Source organism: Salminus brasiliensis, chromosome 15 (genome assembly GCF_030463535.1).
Source record: "Salminus brasiliensis chromosome 15, fSalBra1.hap2, whole genome shotgun sequence".
Lineage (NCBI taxonomy): Eukaryota > Metazoa > Chordata > Actinopteri > Characiformes > Bryconidae > Salminus > Salminus brasiliensis.
The window spans coordinates 23,592,791-23,606,743 of NC_132892.1; the positions used below are offsets into that span (position 1 = coordinate 23,592,791).

The 13,953-nt window shown below is 43.1% G+C and overlaps 1 protein-coding gene across 1 annotated transcript in view; it reads left to right on the forward strand.

Annotated features, from left to right (window-relative positions):
• Nucleotides 1-234: 234 nt before the first annotated feature.
• Nucleotides 235-13,953, forward strand: part of agpat3 (1-acylglycerol-3-phosphate O-acyltransferase 3) — a 28,670-nt gene continuing 14,951 nt past the window's right edge. Inside the window, exon 1 of the mRNA XM_072657440.1 lies at nt 235-581. The gene's annotated coding sequence lies outside the window, so the exon portion shown is untranslated. The remainder of the gene's footprint in view (nt 582-13,953) is intronic.

A 13,953-nucleotide genomic window follows, 5' to 3' on the forward strand; every position in this document is an offset into this window, starting at 1 on the left:
CTTTAGAACCACTCTGCTATAGCACACAACCTTTCTGGATGAAACGAGAGCTTCTAAAAGTTCTAGCTAATGTTTTAATGTGGATAAAATCACTGTGAAGACCGTTCCTCATCCTCGCCTCCCCACCGAAAATTTTCAGCGCTACCATGGCAACAGCCACCAATGTAAACACGGTCGCCATTACTGTTAATGGGTCTGTAGCCGCTGAGGAGGAAGCGCGGCTCACTACCTGCTGTTCAGCATCTTCACCGCCTAGCAGCAGAGCCCGGGTTGCTGGTTCTCTGTTTCCGCTCGAACAGAGAGGTGGATCGGACAGGAAGTGAAGGGAACTCACTTCAGCGAGACTGCGATGGCGACGAGCGCCCCGCTGCTGCCGGACAAAGAGAGCGACAGCCTATAAACAGCGCAGGAAAGACACGGAGGAACCGCCGGTACACACCGGAGAAATAGCGGAGCAGCCAGAGTCGCTAGAGCCGGGTCTTCACATGTGCACGGTGTCGTTTTGATTATTTGGAGAGGGTAAAAGACGAGACTGTGGGTCCGGGGCTACTGATGACAGCCTGCGCGCTTCAGCAATACGGGTATGTTTCTGTATGTGGTTTATATTTCAAATAACTTCACTTTAGATGCGTTTTAGAGCCTAGACAGCAATACTGCTTTAGTTTTTACACAAATACTCGTAATGCTCGTCCTCTGTGCTGGCTCCAAACGCCCTTGCGTCGCCAAACACGTCCCAGGCTGGGGCTGTTAGATGGTTAATAAGTGGCCGGTGCTGCTGTTACCCTTTAACCCCTTTCTCTACCTCCCTCCCTCCCTCCCTCCCTCCCTCTGCTGCTGCAGGGGGTTACACTCACAGCCTGCGTGCAGCTACAGCGGTGAGCTAGGTGTGTGCTAGCTAACCAATGGGGGGCTAGATGTGTGTGTAAATGTAGCCACTTCTTCATAGCGTTTGGACAGGGAACCGCGCCGTTATACAAAGCCAAACGTGGTCAGCGTGTCGTGCCGACCTGGCCCCCCCCGGCGCCTGCGCGCGCGCGCACGCGTCATTGTGGTGCGATATCGGGGTTACTACAGGGCAAAGACTCTGTTCGCTGGGGCGGAGCTTCACGTGGGGTGGGGGCAAGTGTTTTGCGAGCCCCTCCCCGGATCAACACTTCACATAATGCTGATGGAGGGGCTAGAAATCAAGCTGTACCAGTCAGAGGTATCAAGAAGAGCTACACTCCTTGATAACTACACTCAGAGGGAAATGAGATGTGCTGCTGAAAGTTTTAATGCAATGTCAAAACGACATAATAGGATGGGTCACCCAAAAAAAAAATCCAGAACCAGAAGTCCAAAGGGTGTAGTCGGACCAGGTCAAACTCCCCCTTGTTTGTATTTTGATTGGTGTGGAAACATCATGTTTATGCTAGTCTGGCAATATGTACTATCAGTTAGGATCAACCGTGTATAATTGTCAAATACACTATGTCCAATGCGCCCACACACATAGCTTGTGCAGTCTGTGTAGGGAAGTACTGCCAATATTACTTAGGCCAATAGGTCTGTCTAGAGCAGATAAACATGAGCCTATTGGCACCATGCCTAACTCCAGGCGTGGTCTAGAGGAGTATAAAGCCCTCCAGCACTGAGCCTGAAGCAGTGGAACTGTGCTCTCCGGCATAATGGTGCTCCATTCAATGCTTTTGGGTTGAGGTGGGGTGGTGGTCAGTCAAGTCAAGTCAAGTCAACATCCTGACCTCACTAACGTTCTTGTTGCTGAACACAATCATATCTTTACAGCAATGCTCCAAAATCTAGTAAAAAGCCTTCCCTGGACAGTAGAGACAGTAACTCCACCAAAAGCTGGATAAACACTTTTTTTTAATACTCCATTGATTTAAGAAGGAGCAAGGAATTAGCAGGTGTCCCAATACTTTTGTCCATATTGTGTATCTTTTGGTCATTTAGCTATTATCATGTATTTGATCTCTCTTGTTCTGTCTTGTGCATTCTTTCTTACCCCTCTCTCTCTCTCTCTCTCTCTCTCTCTCTCTCTCTCTCTCTCTGTTTAATTAGTGTACTTACTACGAAACTTTGTGACTTTCTGAGCTTAGCTTAGTTGGCATTCATGCAAAGAAGCGGTGGCTGCAGTCAGTGCATCCTGTGGGTCTAGAAATCTAAAAAGCGATCTAAACCACATAACGTTATGCAACATGTAGCTCCTCCTTCGACTTCTGCCTTGAATTTGGGGTATAGGCTACTTGACTTACTTGACTTGAATTTATTCAAGAAATGAATTATATAAATATATATTTTTAAACAAACTCTCTCCTTTGGAGGCCTCATTATCCACCATTTTTGTGGTGCTGTTTTCCTTTTTTCCTGCATTGCACACGCGCAGAGAACTGTGGGTGGGACAAATCAAATAGCCCTGCCCAACGTTTAGCCCCACCCCAACTTCCAGCTTACATCAAGGGGCTGCTGGATTCCCAGGAGTAAGTGAGTGCATGGTCATTGATCACCTTTATCGGTATGATCAGTTGTCTATAACGGATAGATGTGTTTTGTTTTTTCTGGCTTTTGTATGGGGTTGTATGAGCTGTATCTGTCAGTTTGGTTGAAACCTAGACCAGACCTTCTGCATTGTTGTCTGCCATATGGCTCTTTGTTTCATGCACACACACACACACACACACACACACACACTTCATTGAGGCTAATCCTGAAGAGGTCCAGATCTCAGCAGTGCAAATCAGCGTGTTCTGATCGTTTCTGCCTGCTCTCTTTTAATCCGTTCTGATGGAGCACTTGTGGTTTTTGGCCTTCCAGGTCTGTGTGCATGTCTATGAGGGTATACTGTACAAGATCACTCCATATAGGTCTCGAAGACAGGGAATCGACCTCAGCTGATTATCCCCTTCAGCTGGTGAAGTACTTAAAGCTAACCCTATTACTGTTACAGCTACAGCTATAGGAAAGCGTCTACCTCAGTGTTGGATCCTACATCAGGCAGTGTTACCCAGTGTTGTAGAAGTGCTGGCTCTTTGTCTGTTCTGTTGTTCGTCACATGAGCCCAGAGCATTGTGGACAGTTGGGATCTATCCCAAAGATCTGGCCTCTAGATTTGTGCTTCTTGGTGAATATCTCGCTTGCACTGTTGTTGGACAAATCGGTGTCGTGTTTACAGTGTGTGGGTCAAAGCTTTCAGTGACGCCCTACTGAGATCCTCTTATTGGTCCCCTGCTTCCTCGCACCTCCAACAGGCTATAACCGCAGGACACCTGAGTAACTTCTGTTGTTTTTTTTTTTTTTTATTAGTTTTCGTTAGTGCTGGAAGGGAGATTGTCTGATTGTTCTAGTGTAGCAGTTTTGGTGACGCACAGCAATGTTGATCTCCAGTTTTATGTAAGGTACAGAAAAGTTTAGTTTGTGCAGTTTACATAGAACCTAGTTCCTAAGAGTTAACTGCAATTTTCAGAGTGTTTTCAAAGAGCAAATGAAAAAAACTAAATAAATTGACAAATTAATTAGTAAGTAATTTTAAGGGTAATTTTAATGAAATCACCCAGTCAGTGCAAGCTGTGTCAAATTTGTAAGCCACCAGCATTTAGCATACAGTAGCAGTACTGAAGAACAGAATTGCATAAAGCAATTACAGTAAAGCAAACATTTTTACAGTAGTGTAACGGAATACAGTTTAAACTTTGATAATCTCATTACAGTTACTGACTCAAATAGGACTGGGTTGGCTAGATGATGGGGTTAAGATTTTTTCCATTATCAAATTTTAGAAAAACATAGTATAAAAGCACACCATCATGCATAAATTCTGAGTAAAAACTATCAATATTTTCTTACGTAAATGTGATTCATTCTAAGTCTAGAGGTGTAAGTCATGTACAATTACATTAAAACCACATATAAAGTTATAGTAGTTAGAAACACTGATCTTAGATCTCTTACAAAGGCTATAGAGTCTGTTCTGTGGGCCATAGACAGATTAAACAAAGCTAGATCTTGCTTGGCTGAAGTTCTACAACTTGCAAGCCTCTTGTAGCATTTAGTGCTACAAGGATTTGAGTTTTCAGAGAAAACCACAAGACCACCCGCACCTGTAGACCAGTGCCGCAGTTAAGAATTTGTAATGTTGACTGAATTTGGTCTTTTATACATCATAACCTGATGACTTTCTTGCTTTTTTCATGCTAGGATGTTTTGTGACACATATTAGAATTATTTGTCAGTACTGGCCCTGTGCTACTTCGTAAATAACCGTTGGTTGCAATAGGTACCTTGCCAACTGTGGAATTTTGGCCTTTTAAAGCTATAAATGTTTTTTTTTTTTGTTTACTCAAAACCCAGCGTTGTCCGCTCTGCAGCAGACTGGAGTTTGATTCCCCAGCTGGGCAAGAACACCATGCTACATTATTAAGCTCCTTGGGATTCCTAATGCTACATTTTCCTACCTGTGTAACTAACTGTTTTAACAAAAGGATCATGAACCTCCAGAAATGGCAGGCCTCTGCTGGTGGAACATTTATTCATATGTTGAGATCAAAATCTAGTGCAAAATCCTGACGTTTTAGTTTATTGACATCAGCACTTTCATAAAGCTCTGTTTTCCCCTGTTCACATATCTCCACCTCGAAGAGTAGCGTTTCATGTGGACAGGAGGCCAAATTTTTATTTATTTTATTTTTTTTAATTTAAATATCTGGATATTTGTTAACACATGTAGAGCTTTGTTCAAGGCCTCTTGAGTGGAGAGCAGTCAGAATGAGTTAAGACCATTTCCCAACTCAACATTTCCTTTAGGAGTTGACCTCTGAGATGCATGGCAATAAATAAGAACTTGAATGAATGAATGAATAAATAAATTGAATAAATACTTGGACCCAACCATAACTCTACAGTTCTTCTAGTTCTTCATGCAATATCTTTGACCGGGGAAGCTCCTAGCCTATTGTAAAGAAGACCATTTTTGTTCTACTTGTCCCCAAAAGGCTCCCGAGGCCATGATGTTGAGACCATTCCAAGAAATGCTGTGTCCCATTGTGACTGAACATGAGAGTATTTGCTTATGCTGACCTACCTTTTGTTGTATTCCATAATGCTCCACTGGTCTAATGGAAGGGAAAAAGATGCACCCAACTAATATGCCATGTTTTAATTCCCGAAAAAGATTGTAAAGGAGCTCTTATTAAGCTCTGTTTGGAGAGGATTAGCTGGATACGGTAATGCACAGTAATTTACCACAGGACATCTCTAATGTGAATAACTAATTCATGGTAGAAATGGTATGAACGACAGAGATTAGAGTGGTACCTCGATTTACAGCTGCCAGAGGTGTGCTTCCTCTCAGAAGGCTTTTGATAATTCTTTAGGATTTGAATGTTGCGTCATACATCACTGGAGGTTTTCCGCATTTGCGGCTTGTACATGACATATCGGAATGAAAAAAGCATCTGAATCAGCACAGATTCAGACAGGACTCAAAAAAACGAGATACGCCTGTAATAACTACACTACCCCATCTCCACATGCAAGACTACAACCATTGCAATAGGACTATGAAAAGACCCTCGCAGCCGTCCTCTTTCCCTGAGGCTCCACTGCTGGCACCAGACGCTGCTGGTCTCAGCTCTGGTCAGGCTTTGTTCGCTGAGAGAACAGTACATATCATCTAAATGCGCTCACTGTTTCAGGAAAAGCACGATGACACAAGACCTGGAAACACAATAACCCATTTTGTCTCAGAGGACTGGTTTTGCAAACAAATGAAGCCTAGTTCTAGACAAAGGGTGTTTCAATGGACAGTCCAGTGGGCAGTGAGATTTTTAGGCGAATGCACAGTTATGCAATAATGTGCAGTTATTGCACAGTTATGCAATAATGTACGGTTATTGCAGTTATGTCTTTTGTAACAACAACTATAAAAAAGTCTAAATTGGTGTGTAACAGTCACATGGTTTCCGGTTCTGAGATATTCCTGGATTGTCTTACATGAACAGCTTGTTTGAGGTCTGTTCACAAATGGACTATGGGGACTGTCCCCTCAGGTTGTACAAGGTGACTTTGGATCATTATCCAGTTTGTCGAAGCCATCTTCTATTCAGCTTTGCCCTTTTCACAGATGGTTTGATATTTGTATCCAGAATAAATCGTGTCACTTTTACCCATTCTACAAATAGCCTCGGTTGGAAGTGCACTTTCATGGCGTTGCCGAGGGCATGTAAAAGGGATGCAGGCACTCAAGGCATTGAAGAGTTTAGAGCAAAATTGGAACACCTCACCTTACATCCCTTCAACTGTACATGACACTGCTGCTTAAGCGCCAAATGCCGTGATTGCCCTGATGCTGGGGCTATTTTCTATGTGCTGATGCTAAAATGAATAAGTAGTCTGCAGCAGAGAACCGTTTCATGGTTAGTAAAAATGGTATTGTCATCACAGCGACACACAGGGCTCTGAGTGGTCCAGCGGACTAAGACGCTGTGACCCGTGGATCACTGGTTCGAATCGCGGATCATGCTGCCTGCCATCAGCAGCCGGAGCCAGAGAGAGCACAGTTGGAATCGCAGTTGAACAAGTAATGAGACAGGGCCTGTCAGCACACAGGGCGGGGATTTTAATGCTGGCTTCTGTGGGTTTCTGCAGCCGTTAGTGAGGTCTGTATTGCCATATAGCAGTTGAATAAAATATGGATTATATGATCTGACCAGCTCTCAGAATCTGCTAAATTATTGGCACAAAAAAAAAAATCATCTGATACCAGTACATAGCCGCACATAGTACGTTGTTCTTCTGTGGCATCACTCCAAAGCGCACCTTTGGCAAATGCATTTCATATAGATTTTAAAATGTATATTAGGAATAGCTCACAGTGTTGATGCCTGTTTGTTTTTCTCCTTTGTTTTCCTATTATGCACCTAAAGGGAATCGCTGTACTGGACTGCTTCTGTTTCTTTCCTCTGTACTTCACCAGGGATTTAAAGCCACACAGGACTTTTTTCAAATAATGCCTGCACGTCCACATAATCCTTTTTATGTACAATTATGGTGAGGTGAATGGATAAAGCTTGGAGAAATTGCTTTGATGCTTTTGTCTGTGTCATTACAGGGACTTATCTGTATTTTTCCGAGGCAAGAGAGGAATACCAGTTGAAAGAGAGAGCTCAGTGGTTATAACACTAGCCTGTAGCCTATTTTCATGTTCGCTTTGGTTAATAATATAATGTACGACTGTGTCTCTGGGCAGAAACCAGCCCGCTCATCTTCATCACAGCCGAGTCTAAGCTGGACCTAGGGCATGGTTGCCCTTATATACTTGAAAAGAAAGGTCACTCGTCCGCCATGGGGCCGAAGAGTGGGTCACTCAGATCCTTCAAGCATCCGAAAAGGAAATACATTCATGACCAACCATGACCGCCTTTGCTTTGCGTGATGCTGGCTACATCTATTAAAACGAGTGCCAATTAAAGTTTTGTTTTAGGATAGTTCCCTTTAGTTGCTTTACTAATCATAGCTGCCCTGCCCTCCTACGCCATGACACCCCACGCCTCTCCCCTTCCAACCCTGCCTTAAGGTTGATGTAAATGGGATGTGACTTATCCAGGGTGCTGCTCCAGAGTGCTAATCACTGCTAATCTAATCCAGAGAGGATTAGCAAAGAGGAAGGCACAGTGGATGCTGCAGCATCTCCCTGTCTCTTCCAGAAGGCTGCCCCTTTGTCCAGTCTACGTTGTCTGACCAGTTTCCCATTGCTAATGAACTGCTAGCTGGAGTACGAGCAGTTGATTGAGCATTTTTTGCGGTGGCAGCTAGTTGGGAGTCCGGGCGTCCCTTATTCCACTGGCCCGAAGATCTCAATCCCTTCACTTTATGCTGACGAGGCGGCTGGGCGTAGCACCTCCTCCTCCACCTGAGTTTATGGGATCTTGATTTGTTCTTGCTGTCATCATCATAATCGCTTTCTCTCGCACTGGGATTAGCATTAGCATGGGTTGTTAGCCCAACAGGCAGTGGATATCTTTCTTTTTTCCCTGGGCCTCTTCTGGAAGAACTTGCAGACTTTCATGCCTCTTTTGAAGAGAGAGTTTTTGAAGGGAACTAGACATCATTTAGCAGTTCTTTAGTCTCTTTGAGGCCACAGCTCTCCTCGTACTTCACTTTTTTGCTTTTAACGTGTTTTGAGACCACAAACCCAAGGTCAAGATGCTGAACCAGGGGGCTGTGATGATCTTCACAGGGATCTGTGGGGCGCTAGTGGTCATGGCAGTGGCCTACTACGCCTACTGGTAAGTGCAGCTAACGGTTCCTCGATGGAGAAGAGCTTGGAATAGACCACTTCTGGGATTTGTTACTTTTAAAGGTTAAGTCAAGTGGGAAATGTTTTACTGCTTTGCTGTGTTTGTTTTTTAGGGTAATGTAAAGAATACCTTGGGTCAATTTAAGGGGACCCGAGTGGTTTCTTAAAAGGTTTCTCTGCGAGATGTTTGGTTGTGGGAGTGTTGAGTTGGACAGCCTTTTCACTGAGGTATCCGTACATGCTTTACCTGTAGCTCAGGTGCATTTAGGCTCAACAGTTTAGCCGGAATAAGAAGGTGGATACGCACCTAGTCTTCTGTTTTCTAGTCCGTCGCTTGTGTTCATTCTAACTTTAATTTGTTTGGGTGCTTCTTAAGTGTGTCCAGGGTTATTGAGGGCTACCCGGGTGATATTTAGTGTTAGGATTTGGAAAGGGAACCGTTCCAGACCGCCATCTTGTCCTGTTTAGTTTGAGATGGCCCCAGGCTGGCTGATGATGCAGGCAAGGCAGCTGTTTCCTCCTAAGCAGGTTTATTCCTCTCTATCTCTAATCTCTCTCTATCTCTCTCCCTCGCTGTCTGGATATCTGTGTCCCTCTCAAATCTAACTATGCCATGCCCTGACAGAGTGGAAAGGCAGGCAAAAGATAAAGAGAGAATGATGGTGAGATTATGGGGATGTTTTCCTCCTTGCTTCCATGTTAATAAGACGTGTGTCTATTTAGCCTTTTAAGCTAATGAGATCTGTGAGCGAGGCCTTCAGTACTAAATGAAGCTTTCTAGGCAGTGGTGTGTATAAAGCTGATACTAGCAGGGCTCTGTATTGAAATTCAATACCTTTTTTTTTATAGTACCGACCAAATTACATGGAAAAGTTCCTAGTCATTGAATGCTGAATCTTAGTACTTACTTTAGTACTTTTAGCATCTGGGAACCAATAGACATGTTTGTCTAGACCATGCTTGCCAATTGTCTGGTTAAGTTCCCTTCTGTGTGCATGTTACTAACATCAGATGTAATTAGGCCACTGCAGTCAGTAACTTTACCCACCTGCAAATCACTATCCTTTCTGGTTGAAGCCAGACCCAGACTTTCTCTTAAAAGTATTATTCAGAAATTGGAGAATGGCGCCTCTCTCACTGCCACTCCAGGCCAGAACACTGCTACTGCACCTGTACTTTGGTGGAGCGTAAACAAGACCTCCCAAGAACTGCGTAACGCTGCGTAACCCAAATCACATTTCCGTAAAAGCCTGTAGTACTACTTTACCACGCCTGTCCACTTGCTTCTTTCACTTCAGGTGCTGGTTCTGTATCTAGCAGCTTGTCAACAAATGCATATGTACAGCTGTCCATATACAGCTCAAAGCGCAATTTGTATTGATGACGTTACACTCCACTACTGCAGGGGGAGCCCAGTAGCAACAAATATCAATTTCTTTATACAAGTGAGGTCCAATGAACCCTGTGACTTCTTTTCTTTTTAAGGGATCCCTGCTAAACAGACAAGGTAGTAGTACGCTAGACTTTGATTGCACTGGCGGCCTTTGGCCAGTCCTATCAGTGTTTGGCTCAGAAAGGGTAGAGGTCCTCTTCCTGGGTGTGATGTGGCTTTAACACGGTCATTGCAACACAAGAGGTATGAATTTGCAGTGGAAGCAGGCAGCACATTGCTTAGCATAGTTGTTGGTTTTGTAGTGTTGTTAGCGCTGTTAAATTGTGTTGACCTTCTTTAAACAAATGTGTAATATCGTTAATTCAGAGTCATCCTCACAACTGGTGTATGTAGAGAACAGGAGTGATTTTGCGGCGCACAATAACTAGGTAAGACGTAATCCCAGTGCTCATGTAATACCACAGTGATTTGAGTTGGATCTCATTTTGCACTACGTGAGGAAAGGGGATCAAACTTAATGGGTGGGTGAGATGTACCTGCGGCTGCATGATATAGGGTCCATACTGGTCTTTAGCTGTATTGGTAAGCATTCTATCCATGGTAACATTATATTGCATCAAATAAGGATGCACCTGTCGCTGTGCCGCGAGAAATCCAGTTTTTCGTGTTTCACTTTTGTAAAAGCATAAAGAAGATAACCGAATTGTCCAATTAAAACTGGGCATATCAGGTTTGCTCACTAGGCTTCCCTTTAGCACACCAACACATAGGACACATGGTTTCAGTAATGTCATAAAAAGTTACCTAAATATCACCTGAGACGGTCATGTTGTGGTGTATTTGATAACAGGGTTGTAAACAGGGCTGTACAAGTCCAACTGACAACGTCCTTACTATTAATACATCAAATATTAAATCGCACCTAAATGTGTTACTTAATTTAATAAAAAAAACACTTAGTTTAGCTTAGTAGTTTATTAAGGACAAATAATGTATCTGTATCCAATATCGGATGTTACCAAAGGTTTCGACATCAGTTTTGTTATTAGGAACTAAACAAATGGTATCGTTCCATTTCTAATAACCATGTTAAATTTTAGCTTTATCACCCAGCACTAGTTGTACCATGTGTACGGTGGGTTTTTGTTGGAAATGTTCCGAAGAGAAGTAAACAGAACAAAACAGTCAAAAATAAAAAATAAAGGATTTATCACATTGGCACACCAGGTTACCATTTAGCACACCAATGTTAGCATGGATCGATGCTTAAAGCTAACCCAGCTGCCCGGCTACAATCTCTTCAGCTAGCTAACCACACATCACATCGAGAGGACAAGACTTACGAATAATTGAGAATTGCTTTTTGTTACAGTGCTAAGCTATGCTAAGCTAGGCTGTGTTCTACTATATAGCATTTTTTTATATAACCCACCATAAAAGAAAGAATGTTTGTACTCAAAACAACTCAAAATACTTACGTTAGACACTTTATCAAATGAATAAACCTCCTTTTAAACATTTTATTAGTTTATTAAAATGTTATATTGTGGCATTACCACCCAGCACTAGTTGTACCATTCGTAGTTGGTTTTAGTTGGAAACTTAGTTACATTTGACCTTGGTGACCTCCAACGAGAGAGCGTTTGTGTGCGGGGGGGAGGAGGGTGAGAGTGACTAGGTGTCGTGTATATGAGTGACTGTGTGGCTCATATTTCTACTCAACTGGGCCTGCGCTTGAGACTGTTGAAGCCTCTGGGTGGATCAGGTGATCACACTCACAGTCCACATAGAGGGTGGGTTTGGGCAGCTGGGCTATTCTTTCTCTTGTTCTTTACCTCTCTCTCCTCTCTCTCTCTCTTTCTTCCTCATTTTGTTTCACCCTTATTCACTCTTCTTGACGGCTCAGCCTCACACACACACTCCCTTAGGCAACTCTCCAGAATTTACAAGAGCAGTGTGGCACGTAGCCTTTTCGTCTTGTCTCTGTTTTAAGGAGTATGCTGATTTTTCTTTTGTTTTTTTTTTTCTTTTTTTTTTCTTCATATTCAACTTGGGTGGTTTAGGTAGTGGCACATTTACCATGTGATCCGGAAAAAGTTCCATATGTTGTCAGAAAATTAAGAAATTAATGTTCAGACACATTGAATCGATACTTAAAGCTTCTAGGGGTATCCTGTGAGGGTAAAGTGGGTGGGGAGGTCATTCTACACAAATGACTGGGCTTTATTTTGTTAGAGGACTGCTCTGACAGGCACTGAAAAATATCAGTGTAATCTGTGTAGTGTATAGCTTAACAACAGCTCTGTAGAATGAAGATGTTTAACACATTAAATACCAAGAAGCCTGGACCAAAGAACATCTTGGCAACGAAATATTCTTTATTTGGCAGCTTGTTTGCTTATTTTTACCCTTAGTGGCTAGCTAAAAGACTAACCTGCCCAGAGACCGCTTACATAACCATAAATACACTATATGGACAATGGTATTGGGACACCTGCTCATTCAATGTTCCTTCCGACATCAAAGGTATTAAAAAAAGAGCTTATCCTGCTTTTGTTGGAGTAACTGTCTCTACTGTACTTGATTCTGGAGCAACATCAGTGTTGGTGAGGTCAGAATTTTGGGATGACAATACTTTGTCATTTCTAAAGTACTGAATGGAGCACCATTATTCCCGAGAACACAGTTCCACTGCTCCACAGCTCAATACTAGGAGGCTTTATTCCCCTCTAGTCCATGCCTAGCATTAGAAAAATTATAATATTAATAATATTTATAATATTTATAATAATATTATAAATACTAGCATTCATCTGCTCCAGAAAGTCCTATTCTAATGGTGACACTTGTTTACAGGGACTAGACAAGCTGTGTGTGTGCATTTGCACATCTGAGTCAGCAATGGGTGCAGCTTAAAATAGCTGAATGAAGGAGCGTCCACAAGAATACTGTCTGGAAGAGCACAGGCACTGACATTGATCGCTCTATTAAGCACATGATGAGGCTAATTGAGGCTAAAGCAACAGTTTTTCAACTGTTCTGGAGCTCTGCAAAGGGCTACTGTTGTGCAAATAAGTCCAATGCGCAGATCAGGCACCATGGTATTGTTGCCCCTAATAATCTTTATGTGGGGACGCCTTAAAATAGGATTTATGTAGAAGTGAGCATAGAACGCTGCCACTGCCGGCTGAACGAATGAGCGAAAAGATAAACGGATTGACAGGCTGACAGCGAGAGAGACAAATTAGCTAGCTTGCTAGCTGTTGGTCATACTTGTTGGATTAGCTATAGCTGGCTACTAAGCTTTCATGTGTCAAACTACATCAGCCCTGTGAATGGTGTGGGTACCACTTTCACAAGCAGTACCTTGGAATAGGACCTCCAAGTTAAAACCGAGGGAGAGAGGGAGAAAAATGGCAGTGTAGATTAGTTATCTATTGGTCGGGCTGTTCCTAGGGCATGCTTTGTACTTGCATGCTGATTTGGTCTGAACATTAATGTGAATGTGCGATGTGAATAACACTGATAATCTTGTTATTATGGCACCTGTCAAGTGGTTGGATATACATATTAGGCAGCAAGTGAGCGGTCACTGTGACAAGAGCCAAACTGTGATTGCTAGACGATTGGGTCAGAACATCTCTGAAACATCATACAGGTCTTGTAGGGTGTTCCTAGTATGCAGTAGTCAGTACCTACCAAAAGTGGCAGTTCCACCGAAGGACGACCGGTGAACTGGCGTCAGGGTCCTGGGCGCCCAAGGCTCATTGATGGAGCGAAGGCTAGCCCGTCTGGTTGGATCCCACAGTAGATCTACTGTAGAACAAACAGGTCTAGCTGAAAAGGTTAACGCTGGCCATGTCTTGTGTAGTTCGTACCTCAATGCCGTGGCACGAGGGGCACGCACACTCTTTGGCAGGTGGTAATAATAATAATGTCTGGCTGTTGCGTATTTTGTTGTACCACAAGAGCAAAGGATTTATGCCACACCCAACTTTGGCTTGCAGATGTAATGAATGAAATATTGATATTGCACTTTTTTTAATAATACCCAGCCCCAAATGCAGAGTCATTAATGCTTCTGTCAGCATGTTAAAAAATTAGTTCCAATACAGACAACATAAATGTGACGCCATTTTGCTTGTGAGCTTGCAGGGTTATTTGAGGTCAGATGATGAGTGGCGATATTGCTTGCCTGTTGTGGCGAGACACTGGCCAGGAAACAGCAGCGATCTAATGCTGTGCATGTAATATGCATAAAGGGGGA